Below are 17,439 nucleotides of genomic sequence, written 5' to 3' on the forward strand. Positions count from 1 at the left end.
CTCAGAAATTACCCCTGGCTTGTGGGAGCATATGGGACACTGGGGGATCGAACTACAGCCGGTCCTAGGCTAGCGAATGCAAGGCAGATGCCTAACGGCTTGCGCCACCACTCCGGCCCCTGGACTCATATTTTGGTGCTGAAGGCCCAAGAACATGGTATCTGAGAACATGTTGTCTCCATCTCCTCTTTTGAGATGTGCAGATTCTCCTAGTTTCATACTGGGTTGTGTACTGAGGCCTCTATACATCTTTGGAGAAGCTTTCTCTTGAGCACATTACTCTCTCCCTTTCTTATCCTCTTCCTCTCCTCCCTCAGTACCTTTGAATAAAACCTGTTATGACTTAAAAACAGAAACATATTATGTACATTTTCTATATTATATAGAATTAAGACTAAATTGTAAAAGATTTGTGAACACAATTTGTATTTTCCTACAATATTATATAGTTGAGGAATACTGTGTATTTCTCAAGACCATTACAAATCTTATTTAAAAAATGTAAAAGCTGAATGACATATTGCACTATAACAGAAACCACATTAATTTAATGCTGCATATTATTATTACTGTATGCTTATACTATTTTGGGGGTGGGTATGGAGTACTGAGGATCAAAATCAAAGTCTTGATTATATTAAACATGTGTTCTGCCACTTGTTCTGTCTCTCCAGTCTGTTTCAGTCTGCTTGCTCCCACAGATTCAATAACCTTTTACAGCACCATAACAAGGTATTTATCTATCTCCTCACTTCAAATACAAATGCTCAGTCAAATGGCCTCCTGTCCATGTACCACCACTTTTCCAGAAATCATTGTGGTAGTGTCTGCCCATTCCAAGAATATTTAGACTCCATTTTTTTTCAATTTATTTAAAGAAAATTCATCACATAGTTGACATAACTTATCATAATACTTATGTTTTAGGAAGGCCAAAAGCAGCATGATTTAAAAAATAATAGAAAATTAAAAGAAAAACTAAAGAGATGGAAGAGAAAGGAAAAAAGAAAAAGTCAGTAGCAAGTATATTTTTGAAAATTGAATCACCAACGAATTCATTAAAGCACTAGCAGAAAGTTTAGTAAGATCTTTTTTTTTTAAGGATGAGTTAAAAAAATACAGTAATTATGGTGTGAGAGTGGCAATTGCCATTGTTTGCATAGGTCCAGCAAAATATGGGGGAAATGGAAAGGAAAAACCTTGGCCTAAATACAAGGAGACCTTACCCCTGAAGTTTTCTAGCACTCGATATAATTGAACCCTCTTTCACACCTCCATTTTTCCTCTCCACAATCTAAGAGGATTCTGAGCTGATAGAATCCCCACATGATGCCTCACTGGTCTCCTGAAGGGCCAGGTCTGAATTTAGATGATCTACTCTGGTAGTCACCAGAGTTCCAGACCAAAAGAGATAAGGAGAAAGGCCGGCTGGGAGCACCAACATTTCTATTGCATCAGACATGGGGTTGGGTCTTACAGAGATATGACAAATGCTGTTTTTACCAGGACAGAGGACTAAAGCATCAGTTAGGGGTAGGAATAAACACTTGGCTCTTCCTTGAATGTATGAAACACTACTTCAGGATAGTGATGAGCTAAAATACAGTGTTCCTGGTACAAGCCAAGGTAGAAAAGATCATGAATTCAAGCAGAAAAGAAGTAGGAACATTAACTCTCACTGTGAGAACATAGGAGCCACTAAGTGGATGCAATTTGATAGTGTGTACAAAAGGGAGAGTAGAGTGGGGATTAGTAGAGAACAAGGCATAGAGAAGGACATCTTTATGGGGAGTTCAGCAATAGAAGGAGGGGAATTCTGCTTCTGATAATGTGAGATTTGTCTTTCAGACCACAATGGCATATGTGTATATGTGTGTCCCCTAAATGATCCCATATGTCCCAGAGTTACTAATCATGACTTAACCATGATCTATATAAAAATATGATATAAATTTTAAATTATTTAAACCAAATAATTAAAAATTTCATAAACATCAGATTTTCAACATGAAGTTAAAGGTATGTTTAGAAAGATTTTTATGGCATAAAATAAAAATAAGAAAATAGGGAAAGTTGGGGCCGGAGAGATAGCATGGAGGTAGAGCATTTGCCTTCCATGCAGAAGGATGGTGGTTCAAATCCTGGCACCCCATATGGTCCCCTGAGCCTGTCAGGAGCAATTTCTGAGCATAGATTTAGGAGTAACCCCTGAGTGCTGCCAAGTGTGACCCAAAAACCAAAAAAAGAAAAAAGAAAATAGGGAAAGTTAAAGAAAGATAAAAATTATCTGCCTAAGATAGTTTCAAAATATTATAAAAATTAAGTTAAATACAATCCAAAATAAAACAACAAAGCTGTGAATAGGAATCAGTTAAATAAAGGAAAATTTTTAATAAAGACTAGGAAATAAGAAAATTAATAAGAGAAATCAAGTTGAAACCTGAGAGAGTATAATAGGTAGGGTGCTTGCCTTGCACATGAAGATCCACATTTAATCCTGGTTATCCTATATGGTCCCCTGCAAACCACCAGCTCAGAGTTAGGAGTAACCCCTGAGCACCAAGAGGTATGGGCCCCAAACACTTCATTTAAAAAAGAGAGGTCAAGTTACAAAGAAAAACAAAAGAGGCTGAGTCTATAACACGATGATAGAGTGAATGTTTTACAGAAATGAGTCTGGGATTGATTCACGGCAAAATAAAATTAAAATGGAGAGCAGCCAAAATAACAACTCTAAGAAATAAAGACAGAACAAAACTAAATAAGGATATTATAAATACATAAAAGTTCAATAGTTCAGATAAAATATTAAAATTCTAGTAAAACAAAATATTTAAAACTGATAGCAAAATAGGAATATGAATGCTCCTTTAACTACTAATGATATAATCTATAATTTAAAACTTGACCCACACAACCAAATGTTGATTGAGATGACTCCTCAGATAAATTTTACTCTTTTTTTCTTTTAGGGGGAATTTGGAACAACTTTTTGATGGTAAAAAATGAAGAAACACTCTCACCTCATTTAATGAGGCTAGAATAAGTCATGAACACAGCTGCAGGAACTCTGAACAAAATATTGGCCAATCAAATAAGCAATAAACAAAAAGGATAATATATCTTGATCACATTTATTTCAGAAATGCAAGGTTGATTTAGCATTTGGAATCAATCAATACATTTCACTATACTCACAAAATAAAAGAAAATAATCATAACTGATGTTTATGGATATAGTAAAATATTTTTGAACTCTCATTCCTATTCATACTAAAAACTCTTATTGACTCAGAAGTAGCTTTTTAAAATATCAAGCAAGGCATTTCTATACTTAAATGATAAAACATTGAAAGAGTCCACATTATACTGAAAATCTGTGTAATAAGCAAGAGAAAAATACAAATGTATAAGGAAAAGAAAGGATAAATGAAAATTGGTATTTTTCACAACAAACATAATTTTGACTAAGGAAGTCTCAGGAGAATTCACAGAAAGTTGATTAAGATTCATAGATGAATGGTTAGGTTATTAGATTTAAGATCAATATGCAAAAAGAAATCCATTACATAGATAAATAGTACAAAAAACAAAACTTTAAAGTATGCTATACATAACACTTAATATTTAATTTTTGCTCCACTCTCCTCCCTCCGGTGAGCTAAATATAGTGACTCACATCTATAGAAGAGAGGGAAATGGTAAAATATGAGTCTGGCCCTGGAGAATACTTGACCAACTGCACATGGATAGAAGGTGGACATGAAGCAACATTTACTACATGGGTGCCAAATGTCCCTGACAAGAGACCACCACCTCTGTGTAATCTTTAAACAAAAACATGTGTCTGATTATGAAAAACGAAAAAAAGCTCAGAAAAACTGAGATGTGGAACGTCTACAAGGTGACTGGCTAGAAAGACAGAATCAATAACAATGAGAAAAAGACAAAGAAAGTAACACCAGCACCTTGTGTGTATTGAGACAGAACAAGTTAGCAAAGTGTGGGTCCCTGGATCTGACCTGGTTAAAGGAGAGCTTTACAAAACCAAACACAAACTAAACCAAAATACAAATGCCATCCAGGACCAGTTTAGCATGTGGCCAATCACATTAATGGAGTCTGTACTCTGAGTCAAAGTCATAGCACACGACATGATGGCCTGTATCAAGCCACACCTCTTCTTCAGGTTTGGAAACATCATTACAAATGGTTCTCTGTTTCAGCCTTCCTTTTTTTTTTTTTTCTTTGTTTTTTTTTTTGGGGGGGGGGGCACACCCGGCGTTGCTCAGGGGTTACTCCTGGCTGTCTGCTCAGAAATAGCTCCTGGCAGGCACGCGGAACCATATGGGACACCGGGATTCGAATCAACCGCCTTTTTGGTCCTGGATCGGCTGCTTGCAAGGCAAACGCCGCTGTGCTATCTCTCCGGGCCCCAGCCTTCCTTCTTAAGAATAACAAGAAGGACACTGCTTCCACGATGCTGGAGACTTACTTAGGAAGTTCATTATGTTTCTCTAAGACATTTTGTTTATTTTATTTTGTTTTGGGGTCACACACACTGAGAAGTACTCTGAGCTGGCTCTGAGCTCAGGGATCACTCCTGGCTCAGTACTCTGGGTACAGTAAGCAGTGTTGGGGACTGAACCTGGGTCAGATGCATTAAAGGCAAGTGACCACCCAATGTACCACCTTTCCAGCTCCTCTTGACATTTTGAACATGGATTTTATTCTGCTTTCTGAATGCTGATGGGCACATAGGCTAGTGCTGAGAAAGTAGCACTGTAACCCTGCCCTCTCCTGGCAGATTTCCCTCCCAATTATTTCCACTCCTGACAGCTCTTGGTTCTTGAACTGCATAGAGAGTCAGACCAGGACACAACATTTATTAGAAAATTTCCAGGTTCACTCAAAAAACTTAGCATGCCCAAAAGTACATAGGCCACTTCTGTTTTCTTGTTATTTTGAAAGCAACTCTTATTGCAGTAAGACAAGAAATGCTTATTTATTTTTAATGGGAAACTGAATAAGATAGAATTTAGAAAGGAAGGCAGATTTCAGAGTTCAGGATATTCTGATTTTTATCAGTGAGTTTTCCTCACATCTAATATCTTGAAGAGAAATTTTAGAATTTAGAGTATGTCTTGAAGAAAAATAGGTGAGAAAAAGATGGTAAAATTAACATAGGCCAGTAGTGGTCTTCACGATGTAACAAATGAATCTGTAGTGCCTTGCAATCACTGATTTTATTGATGTAGGTATCCTGTGAACAGTAAGCCCCATTCTGGGTGAACTTGAAATAATAATAATAAGGATTTCCTAAAGATAATCCAATTCAATCACCACTTTATTTTTTTACAGGAGTGAGACCTCAGATCCAGAAAATGAAGGGATTTCTTTACTTGGGTCACAATGCAAGTTACTAATGCATCTGGATTCAAACACATTTTCTGCTATTCTCAATTTGGATCCAATTTCAGATGTCTCTGGATATGGTAGAAAGAACTGGTTTCTAATAAAAACTAAAGTGGCCAGTAAAGGTAAATAATCTTCCCATACTAACCCTTTCTATCCCACATGCAATTGATTCTTGATTGTCCTCAGATTTTTGAAGGTCTTAAAACTAACCATCTCCCAATCAATACAAACTGAAGAAACAAATCTATCTGAGAATAATTATGACAGGAATTTTGATGAGAGCCTCCTATATGCCATTTAGGAGACAGTTTTAATCCTCTCACAAAGTCTTTGCCGTAAATACTATAACTTGCTTTGTATTGACCTCCATGTGTTTACAGAATATGTATCCTATGGTAAACATTCAAATGGTAAACATTCAAATTGTGACTTTTCATGGACAAAACTTACTTGTCAAACTTGGAGTTCTTTTTCTCCCTGTACCACGTGACTGATGCCTACTCTGTGATGATAGAACAGTAGATAGCACAATTGCTGGCAAAGCAACAAATTAATGGAGGTTTCTGTGCAATCACAAAGAAAAATGAATGAACCTCAGAGGAAAATGATCTAGGCTGTTTTTTTAATTTTGTTATTAAAAACTGTGATTTACAAAATTATTTATAGTAAGTTTCAAGCACACACTGTTCCACTCCCAGTGTCAACTTCCCCCTACCAATGTCCCAAATTTCCCTCCCACCCCCAGCCTCTTTGACAGGTACATTTTGGTTAACTTAGTTTGGGTCTTATGCTTATAATATTGTTGTCTTTGTTGTTCAGATATAGACACATACCACACTTCTATATCCCCAGTGTGCTTAACCCTGCCTTGTTACCTCCTATCTACCTTGTCTTACGTTGATTTATTTTCTGGCTTTTCTTGTTGTTTTGACAACCTAGGATCAAAGGTTATCTAGGTTTCCCTTTCCTTGATATGTTGCATTTCTTTGTTTTATTCTTCGACTTACCATAGACAATTAGAATCATCTGATATTTGACTTAACATAAGATTCACGAGTTTCATCCAAGTTGCAGCTAATTGGATGATTTCATTGTTCCTTGCAACTGCATGGTATTCTATGTGTATATGTACCACACTTATTTCCACTGATCTGTTGGTAGACAATAAGCCTGTTTAAAGTCATATATGGAGCTGGAAAATGAAATTTTCACACTAACAGTAGACAGAAGACAACTTTCTCATGAAAAATGAGTTGATAGTGTAGGGTCTGTGATGTCTGTCTACTATGACTGAGCCTTCTTCTGCTGCTCAGTCTGTTGTGCTCAGCCCATCCACCAAGAATTCCCATGTTCACACAGTGATTTCTGTACCATCATAACACTCCAGAAAGGCAAAAATAGGAAGTCACAAAGTGGAAGATGCAAAACAGTGACAAAACAGTGGAATGAAAAAGGTGGGTGAGATTTTCCTGCCTCCTGTCCTCCACAGGATCCCGTCTCTGCCTGTTCTGGTCTCTGCCAACATTCTTGGCCTATCTGTGGGAGAAAGACAGACATTCCTGGTCACTTCAGAACCCTCACTTGGCTGAAAGCAGAGTCCCAACCAACGCAGTGCAGCCCGTCCTATGGGCTCACATTTTACCCAAAGCAAGTGTTCAGAGCCAGGGCCCATCACACTTTCTGTTCATTTCTTTTGGTACTACCATATCTGGTTGCTTGTTCCCACTGCTCTGCAATTCTGCTCTTTTCCTGATCTCTGCTACTGTCCTCCAGCCTCTGAGTGCGCAAATTGGAGTGGAATTTCTCAGCCTGAAGTTAACAGCAGACAAAGGCTCCTGGGAAACAGTGAGTACAAGAAAACTTTGTAAAATATCCTATTAAGTGCCTCCACTTGCCCGATGAAGCCTCACACAAGTTTTGTGACAAATGGCTCCAACTTTATAAATGAGGAAACTGAGGCCTAAAGAGAAGTGGGAACAGAGAGGTCACAAGCAAGTGAGGTTACAGAGTCAGTACAGAAATGCAGGTCTATGGGATTCCCACTTCCATGAAATACCTACAGCTTGGCTTCAGGAAATAAATATTTGCATTTCATTAAGACCCCCTCAGTGGCAAGCAGGGTGAGAGAAATTCTGGTTCCAAGTCTGAAGAAAATGACATTGGGGCAGAAGGCTGAGCCTCTGAGCCTCAAGGTCATCTTTTGTTTGTTTGTTTTTGTTTTTTGTTTTGTTTTGGATTTTGGGTCACACCCAGCAGCTCTCAGGGGTTACTCCTGGATCTATGCTCATAAATAGCTCCTTGCATGCCTGGGGGACCATACGGGATGCCAAGATTCAAACCACCACCGTCCTTCTGCATGCAAAGCAAATGCCCTACCTTCATGCTATCTCTTCGGCCCCTCAAGGTCATCTTTTAGTTCTCTGTACACATCTCTGAGATTTAGTGGCAATGGATTTGCCTTTCCTTAAGAAAATGACATTGGTGTGTGGCTCCACATGGCTCTTCTCACTCTTTTTTACCTGCTGGTACCAATAGGGAATGCCCAGGTCCGTCTGCCAGCTGGCAAGGCAGCTTCATTGTCATTTTCGAATTCTAAACTGACATTTGCTCCTGCCATGCAGGTATAGATGCCTCGGGCTGGCTCCAGGAAAACTCTGTCAAATCTCCACACCTAGCTGCCCACTGTGCAGCTCACCTGAATTCATTGCCCCATCAAAGGATCTTTTATCATCCCTCTGTAAAAGGACAGAGTGAAATTCGGTTGCTAATGAAGAAACACAAAAAGAGCTGTAGCAAGAAAGAAATTTAAAGAGAGAGAAGGAATCAATAGCAACCCAAGGAACTCAGGCTGAATGTGACACCTGGAAGCACATTTTTCACCAGCAGTACTGCCCGTGTAGCCAAAAAAGAATAACTGAATGAAAGATTCCTGCCCGGGGCTGCTGAGAACAGCTAATTACAGAGAAATATTAGCTTGGTTCAGGTCTTCGCAATGTGTTCAGCGGCAGAACACTAATTTTAAAAGATGATTCAAAGATCTTCTGCAGGAAAAAACAGTCTGCAGTCAAAACAATTTGGAAAAACCTAGGTTAAACAAAATTAAATGGATTTCTTTACTGTAGATCTCTCAGTCATTCACATGTTAATGAGTATTATGAATTTCCAAGTAGAGAAACTATAGTCTACAGAACTTTACAACCTTTCTTGACCTTCACAAAATAGGTCCCACTTATTGTTCTTTCCAGGATGTTTTTTACTTCTGACTAGTAGAATCTGAACTGTTAGAGATGCTCCAAGGCCTTCAAAGAGAGCCCCAACGAACAGGTACTAGTGTCCTCTAGAGCAGTAGCCCCAAAAGTTTTTTTTTTTTTTTTACAAACTGAAGAAAGTAAATAAATATTAACTTTTCCTTATTTTTCTTCTTACATTTTTCACTGACCGAGCACTCACTATGTGCTAGACACTGTTTGACACACGCCTCATCTCATATAATCCTCATGTCAGTCCTACAGTGTGTCTTCATTTAATGACTTAAATGCTGTCTTGGTCATCTTAGATCCTTTCCAGCTGCTCAGGTTTAAGTCAATTGCTGGAGAACACATAGGGAGTTAGTGGTGGAGGCAGGATTGGAGCCAGTTTCTGTTTTGGAGGCAGCATGGAGATGATGAAAAGGTCTCAAATAAGCCTAGCTGAAGGGCAAAACAGAATGATGGCAGCTGCACGCTTGCCTCTGGGGCTAGTCAGAGTCTTCTGAATCAAGAAAGAATGGACTGTTGAGTTCTCTTTATACCCTTAGCACAACACAGTAGGCACTAGTTCACACATTGTTCACTCAGTTCCTCCTCAAACTTCAGCTGGCAGAAAACCAAACTAAGGTCAGAGATGATGCGATAAGGATGTGTCCCCACTACAGTCAACAAATAAGGAAATAGCCAAACAGAGGCTCAGGTGATTCCAAAGATCCTTGTAGTTCTGATGTAGTCATGCAGGGAAGGGGCTCAATTGAAAGCTTATGTGATTCCTCTCTCTTCCCTTGCGTCCTCTCCTGACAGTGCCCTCCCTGATAGTGACCAGTTCACCTGCATTTCTTCTTTTTTTGTTTGTTTTTATTTGTTTGTTTGTTTGTTTGTTTGGGGGGTCACACTCGACAGCGCTCAGAGGATACTCCTGGCTCTATGCTCAGAAATCAGTACTGGCAGGCTTGGGGGACCAGATGGGATGCTGGGATTCGAACCACCATCTTTCTGCATGCAAGGCAAACATCCTACCTCCATGCTATCACTCTGGCCCCTTTTCCTGCCTTTCTGATTCAACTCATCAGGTTATGAGATGCAGAGTTTGAGCAGGAGGAGAAGGAGGTGGGGCCACAGGTGAAACTTAAAGATTTCCAGCAACAAGGGTTCTTGCTAAGCTCTACCTTGCACCGTTCACAGCTCAATGTTATCTCTATATTTCCACAAAGCAACCAATCCAAAAACTTTGTTGTTTTTTTTTCTCTTTTCTTCTTTGTTTTATAAGTGTGCTATGTCACCAAATATTTTCCTGTATAAAGTGCTCTAGACTTCTGCATGGGACTGTGATTTTAGGTGATAGCCTAATTGTGGTCTGTCAATGTTAAATATTAAATCTCTTTGCTTTCATGTCTTAAGATCTCCCTCAGTGTGATTAAGTGAACTTTTCCAACAGTTTCTTTTCTGGTACCAGTGGGATGTGATGGTGACATCAGTAGAGTCCAAAGAGCACAGGCCTATGTGGCAGTTCTGTGGTTTCTCTTCCTGTGCTGCTGGGTAGATCCCAAGGGCCAGGCTGTCTGTCAAACAGGATTGGCAGAGTCTGAGAAGCAGTTCTCAGTGTTGGTTCTTAAAAAAAGGAGACAAGGTAGCCTTGACTCTTCCAAGGTGATTCAGGCCAGCTTTCACAACAGTTTTTTCCTCTTATGGGCACAAAATCCAATTATGCTATGAAGCAGCCTTCTGTCAGAAAATAAACCCTAGACACCATTTTTTTTTAGCACATATGTCACATCTGGGACTAGAACAATTCTGTTTACAGGAACCAAAGATGGACTAACATGGATCATTTATCTGTATTTTCCCTGTGTCTGCATACCTGCTCATTGGCAGCTTACTGAATCTATCCTAGGGGGATTCTAGAAGACTGTGATTCTAGGAAACTGAGATTGTCTAATTCCTAATGGGTGGAGCCCTCTAACTCCAAAGCGTTTCCACCTCTTAGGCAGTATCATTCCTCCACAAGACTGTAGGACAGAGCAGCAGGCTTGCTCGCCTAGGTCCTGGCTTTATGTCCTGCAACAGCCTACATTTTCAACTGAAAAGCTGGTAGGTACTCCTGGGCCTCAACAACAGTGATTAAACAACAGCCTTAAACAACAGTGATAGCCTCAATCATTAATGGAGCTTTCATCAGCTATCCTACTTTATGTGTCTTTCATCTAATCCTCATAAGTATACGTTGAGGCAGAGTCAATAATGCCCTTGTTTTGTGGATGGTAAATGAAGCCATTGGGCAGAAGAGTATGCTCAGTTGCACAGCCTACTGGGGTTTGAATCAGGATCCAATATGGAGCAAATATCACCCACCTTCTTATAGTAATCACCTGAGATTGATCTCTGGGCTTCTAAAGAAGATACCAACAGTGTCCAGGTTAGACCCAGACCCACTGAGCAGTTATATCAGTCCTGACACTATCTGTGCCTCAGTCTAATTATGAAAAAAATAGCTCATATCTGCTCTAGGGGAATTTCCAGAGCTTTTACTTATGTCCTGCCTATTTCAAACTCTCCAGCTCTTCTTCTCTACAACATCTCAGTGCCCCTCTTCCAGGTCTCCAGTCAAACTCATCCACTGACACATCAGAGATGCCTAGGGAAGCCACTTCTCCTTGTTCTTCTCTAATGCCCACAAAGAGAGCCCAGAATTGCTGTCTGACACTCCATATGGGTCTTGAATGTGAGATGCAGAGTGACTCGTGGGATGATGATTTCATGTGCAAACTCCACACATATGGCTGTGGTCTTTGTGCAAAAACATGTCCTTAGCATGAGGTGGGACTGTTCAGATGACTGTGGTTCATTTCAAAGCAATTATCAATTCATGCTTTCTAAACCCAGTTTCCTTTTGTAATTTCTGCCACTTCCTCCTCCCTGTTCCATTGGCTTTGAGAGATTAGAGATTTCTGCTGTCCCATAGCCTGGTGCAAAGTGACAGTGGCAGATGTTGAACCAAGTAGGACAAGCTGATCTTCTCTATTTTGGATGCTCAAGTGCAGTATGAGGGTACTCAGGAAAAAACCCGTTGTGGCAAGTTAGTAAAGAACCCTTTGGAGGTCAGAGAGATAAAATAGTGGGTAAGATATTTGTCTTGCATGTGGCTAATCTTGGTTCAATACTAGACATCCCATATGGTCCTCATAGCTCACTGGCGTTGACACCTGAGCACAAAGCCAGGAGTAAGTCCCGAGTACATGTGGTCCAAAAAACTAGGGGAAGATAAAAGATCTCCTCTGACTTTCATGACTAGAAGTTCTTTCAGCCTTTTCCAAAGAAGCAACTCAGTGGTAGACACAGGAAGAAGAGTCTCAAGTAGTGAAACAGATATCTGGGGGCCCTTTGTCATGTTACCAACTCTGTTCTCCAGGACATGTGCTCCCCTGGTGAGTTGTAGGGATACACCAAGCAGCGCCTGCTCTACTGGAAGGATACTAAGGCAGCCATTCATGCTGCCATATTAGAATCTCCATTGGCTGCTTAATTCTTGCTCATCAAGGGCTAAGCCAGTCCTGTGATGGGACATCAGGGGAGTATCACAGACACCCAGAAGTCAGAGAATCCAAGCACAGCAGAATCTTGTCAAGGAAGCAGAGTTGGAGGCCACACAGACAGGGCTGATTTTCCTTCTGCCTGTGTGAACAATGAACTTATTGGGAGTAGTGAAAAGAACTTCCTATATTAATGGATGTTGATATGCAGAAAATGGGTTAGGCAGGAAGCCCCATGTGTGAATAAGACAGATGAGCATAGTTAATTCCATAGTCATCTGAAGCAGAAGCTTCATTTCCCAAGTCCAGGATATTGGGGAGATGTGGATCTGGAAGAAAATGCCAATGCAGAAAATAAAGCACAGATGATATGGGATATACTGGTTCAGGAACTCCACATACAAGCTTCCCACTCCTAGGAAGCAGATAGGAAGCTCAGTGGTGGGAAGCTCTTCCTGAGACCTGGGATCTTTATTAGGAAGTTCTATACCACTCCCTTGGATGGAGCACTGGTGTTCTAAGGCACCAGTCCAAAAGGTGCTTCATCCAACTGTGCTTCTGATCAATGAGCAATAAGCATATACTGAATAGGGCAGAATCTGGTTAATCCAACATCTCCCCTAATTGACTTTATAGAAAAAAATGCAGAAATATGAAGTAAAACAAAGTAATTTGCAACCCAAGTTTCTAAAAAGAGGGGATTGATGTCTGTAACTAAAAGATAAAAGGATTAGCAATATTTTGCATAGGTGCAATAAAAGTTAGAAAATAGAAAGAAAAAATACTTTTGGCCTAAAAACAGCGTGACATCCTGCTATAGCACCAACTCCAGGCTCCAGGCATACTAATTTGTCTAACCCCAAGATCTTTCTTCAAGGTTACAGGAAAGGTTCTCTTCAATTACTGTTTTTGCTGTCAGATTTTAGTAACTGGAGATCTTGGTGTTAGCACATATCCTATGTTGAAGTCAGAATGTCTTGTGGCATCTTCTGATTTTATATCACTGTTATGTGGCGAGGCAGGGAAAATCTCTCTTCAAAGCAAGTTGTTGCTGATTTCCAAGTTATAGTCAGCGTAGCGTGTGAGCTCACCCTGGGGCAAGTCTGTGTAAAGGCAGTTCCAGGGCTTTTCCAGGTAGAAAGTCAATTTCTGGAGTAGGAGCAGAAAATCATGTCAGATCCAAAGATGAGACACATGGTTCAGTGGGACTGGCCAGTGTCCAAGCAACTAAAGACTATATCAAGTCACTATGGTAAATGTTCAGCGTGGAAGGTCCCTGTAGCAAAAACTTTCTGAGTTCTCATTCCTAATGGGTAATAACTCCTATTAGTATCTAATATTTTCTGAGTTTAATGCACCCATGCAAAAAGAACTGTGCCCTAATTCACTATCACTGTGTACCTTAAATATAACTGTGAAAGACTTGTAATTCACATTGGTCACAATAAAAATAAATAATTTACAATACTTGTTAAGGCATTTTTGTAGTTAGCACTATATTAGGAGTTAACAGAATATATCACTGTAATGCGAAACCAGGACATCCAAACCATATCTCCACTGATCACTGTGAACAAATTTATTAAAATATTTATAAAAAGGAATAAATTATGGGGCCGGGTAGGTGGCGCTGGAGGTAAGGTGTCTGCCTTGCAAGCGCTAGCCAAGGAAGGACCTCGGTTCGATCCCCCGGCGTCCCATATGGTCCACCCAAGCCAGGGGCGATTTCTGAGCACATAGCCAGGAGTAACCCCTGAGCGTCAAACGGGTGTGGCCCAAAAACCAAAAAAAAAAAAAATATTTATAAACATGGTAGAATAAAATAGAAACCAAGGCACAAAAATCTAATATTTTAGATTTATTTATTTATTTATTTATTTATTTATTTATTTATTTCCATGACATCGGGAGTACTTGTCTCTCAAATGCATCCTGTAACTGTCTCCTGTTGGTAAATACAATAGAAAATTATTATAGACATCTCTAAAGAGCTTTCAGTTGAACATCTGCTTAATCTAGACAGCTATATCCATTGCAGCAGGTCTCTTTCAAGAATAAAAAAGATAAAAAGCTGCTGAAGATTTCACAGAAGATTTGGAAATTTCTGAAACTACTTATAATCAAATTTAAACCAATGTTGTCTTGCTGTATTTTTACAATAGGCTATACAATGGCCACTTTTCATTTCACCATAATAGTTCAAAACAGAATAAGTCATATTCATCAAAGTTGTCCTTAGTGTCCATAGTATACTGTGATAAACCAAGGTTTTGTAAAGCAAAGTCCACGTAGGTCTGTATTTTTTTTTTCATCTTCTTGCCATTGTAGAAAAGGCATTTAAAGGTATTAAGAGCATAGGTGGTAAATTTCAAATTTCAGTCCTTTTTAAGGAATCCTGCTGCTGTGTGTTCCAGTGGCTACAATAAACCATATATTGTTTCTCAGTTCTTTTTTCTTTCTCTTTTTTAAAATTTTTATTGTGACCAATGTGAATTACAAGTCTTTCACAGTTATATTTAAGGTACACAGTGACAGTGAATTAGGGCAATTCCCACCACCAGTGTTGTCCTCTTTCCACCCCTGTTCCTGGCATGCATCCCACACCTCCCTCCCCCCTTAGCCCCCTGGACTTCTAGTATAACAGGTCACTTTAGTATATAACTTCCTGTAGATTGGGAATCCTGATTCTGTTGTTATTGACTTTGGGTTTGGTATTTATGTCTGATCATTTTTATTTCCACCCAATGTTCATGCTATTGTTTGTATCTGGTGCCATCCACATTTTTATTTTTTTCCCAAACTTTTATAATCTTACTAAATTCTTCTGCCACTTTGCCTTTATGTCCCAAAGGATTTGACCTGCTAACATCTTCTTTGTAATGGTTCTGGTAAAAGTATTCAGTCAAACTTAGAATATATATATATATATATATATATATATATATATATATATATATAAATACATATACATTTATAGATAAACAAATATATATTTGGTTTTTGGGCCACACTTGATGATGATCAGGGGTTATTCCTGGCTGTGAGATCAGAATATTGTTCCTCGCTTGGAGGACCATATGGGATACCAGGGGATCAAACTGCAGTCCATCCTAGGTCAGCAGCATGCAAGGCAAATGCCCTACTACTGCACCACCACTCTAGTCCCCAAACTTGGAATATTATACAGGCATTGTGGTACTGAGTTTATGTAACAAGTGTTTTTTAAATTATGAAGTCTTGTGAGAGCAAGACCAGTTCCCTCATCTACAGAATCAAGTTTCTGGAACTGTTCATTTCCACTCCCAGTAGGCTCTGCCTCATTGTGTGGTGTCAGCTTATTGTGCTGGTTACCTATTGAGGTCACAATTTGTTTCCTGTTCTCCTCCTTTCGAGCAATCTGTGTTTTTTCTGAGGAAATGTTTCCAGTCATAGCATGCAATGGTGTCCGAGTTTTTTCATTTGTGAGAATCCTACTTCTGATAAGGCATTGTGTGACCCAAAGTTCTTGGCAGGGTTGCTGTCTATAGAAACATAGCACATTATTTTCCTTAAATAAGGAGATTATCAGCAATCCATTCATTATCCACTTTTAAATTGGTAAATTAATTTTTAATTAATTCAAATTGGTGAAAAATGAGTGCATTATGTTAATTAATTTATTTTTGTACCTGAGCATCTTCTTATAAAGTGTCTTTTGACAGTTATATAGGGCTTTTTGTTAGGGTAATTTTAAGAAGTTTTGTTTGTTTGTTTCTGAAGCCACACCCAGTGATGCTCAGGGGTTACTCCTGGCTATGCACTCAGAAATTGCTCCTGCTTGGGGGACCATATGGGATGCTGGAGATCGAACCAAGGTCCATCCTGGATCAGCACGTGCAAAGCAAATATTCTACTGCTGCTCTATTGCTCCTTCCCAAATTTAAGAAGTTTAATGAAAATAATATTAAGGATAAAATGTCCCATTGGTGGCATGCCCCTTTTCCTATAGTTTAATAATTGAATTTTGAGGGTTCTGTGAGCTCTTCCTATGGATTATAAGGGTTTACAGTGATATGTTTTATTTGTTTGTAAAATGATAGAAAATTTTATTGGTGTAGGCAATGCCATTTTCTGTCTTTATGGATTGAGGAACACCCATGAATGTGCAAACTGCTTTAGCTCATTCAGAAGTCACTGGAGCTCCCCATGTGGAGTGACAATATTTATCCACTACCATATGAAGATAGGGGTTCTTTGGAAAGAAGTCAGCATGTGTAATATCCATTTGCCATAACTTGCTTGTCTGTAAACTCATTGTCCCAGCTACATGTGTTCTTTTATTCAAAGGAGTGAAAATAGTACATATATTAAATATTTGTCTGACTTGTCTCCATGGAATATAATAGTTCACATGTAAATGGAGGGCATTTGTGTGTACTGCCGCATGTTTTATGCAAGTTGACATAAATATTGGCATGGAAAAATGATCTGCAATTTCATTTTATTGAACTACTATGAGAAGCCAGAGTGGGTTTTTATGTGAGCTGTAAACATTGGTTCAGATTATTTTTGCAGAAGGGTATGTAATTGCTGCAGCAAATATTGAACAACCTAGTTATTAGTATTTAAAGAATCAGTTACAATGCCTGAGAATGATCCTACTATGTCAACTGAATTACTTACTACATTGCATGACTCTAAAACATGTATTAGTAAGTAATTTAAAGTAGCAAGTTACACTTGTTGAGCAGACTTGTAATTAGTATGCACTGTTGTGGTCAGTGAAGGGCCAGTTATACTACCTTTTCCTTAAGACAACCAGTCAATGTAAAACACAGGGGTGTCAGGCATAGGAAAGCAGCAAATAATAGAGGAAACCACAAAATATGTCCTTTTAAAAACTCCCAGGCTTTTCCAGGTGGATAATGATAGGAATATTCTCCTGAAAATCAGATAAGATGATACATTGAAGGGTCTCACTAGGAGGTAGTATGATTTTATTTCCTTTTTTGAAATAAGCAGCACTATTATTTCAGGAGCAAAACTTAATAAGGAAACTGCTTTGAGCCTTGCTTTGATGATAAGAGTAGTGATCAATTCCATTTAAAGTGCATATATTAGACATTTCTTGTTTTTGTAGATAAACCCATTCTAGAGATCTATACATCTGAGCAATAACACCTATAGGAGAATGAGGTATTGCTAAGATTAAAAACTACACTTTCTCTCTAGGTATGAATCTGTGAAGACAGGAGTTTTGGAGC

Source organism: Suncus etruscus, chromosome 14 (assembly GCF_024139225.1).
Source record: "Suncus etruscus isolate mSunEtr1 chromosome 14, mSunEtr1.pri.cur, whole genome shotgun sequence".
Classification (NCBI taxonomy): domain Eukaryota; kingdom Metazoa; phylum Chordata; class Mammalia; order Eulipotyphla; family Soricidae; genus Suncus; species Suncus etruscus.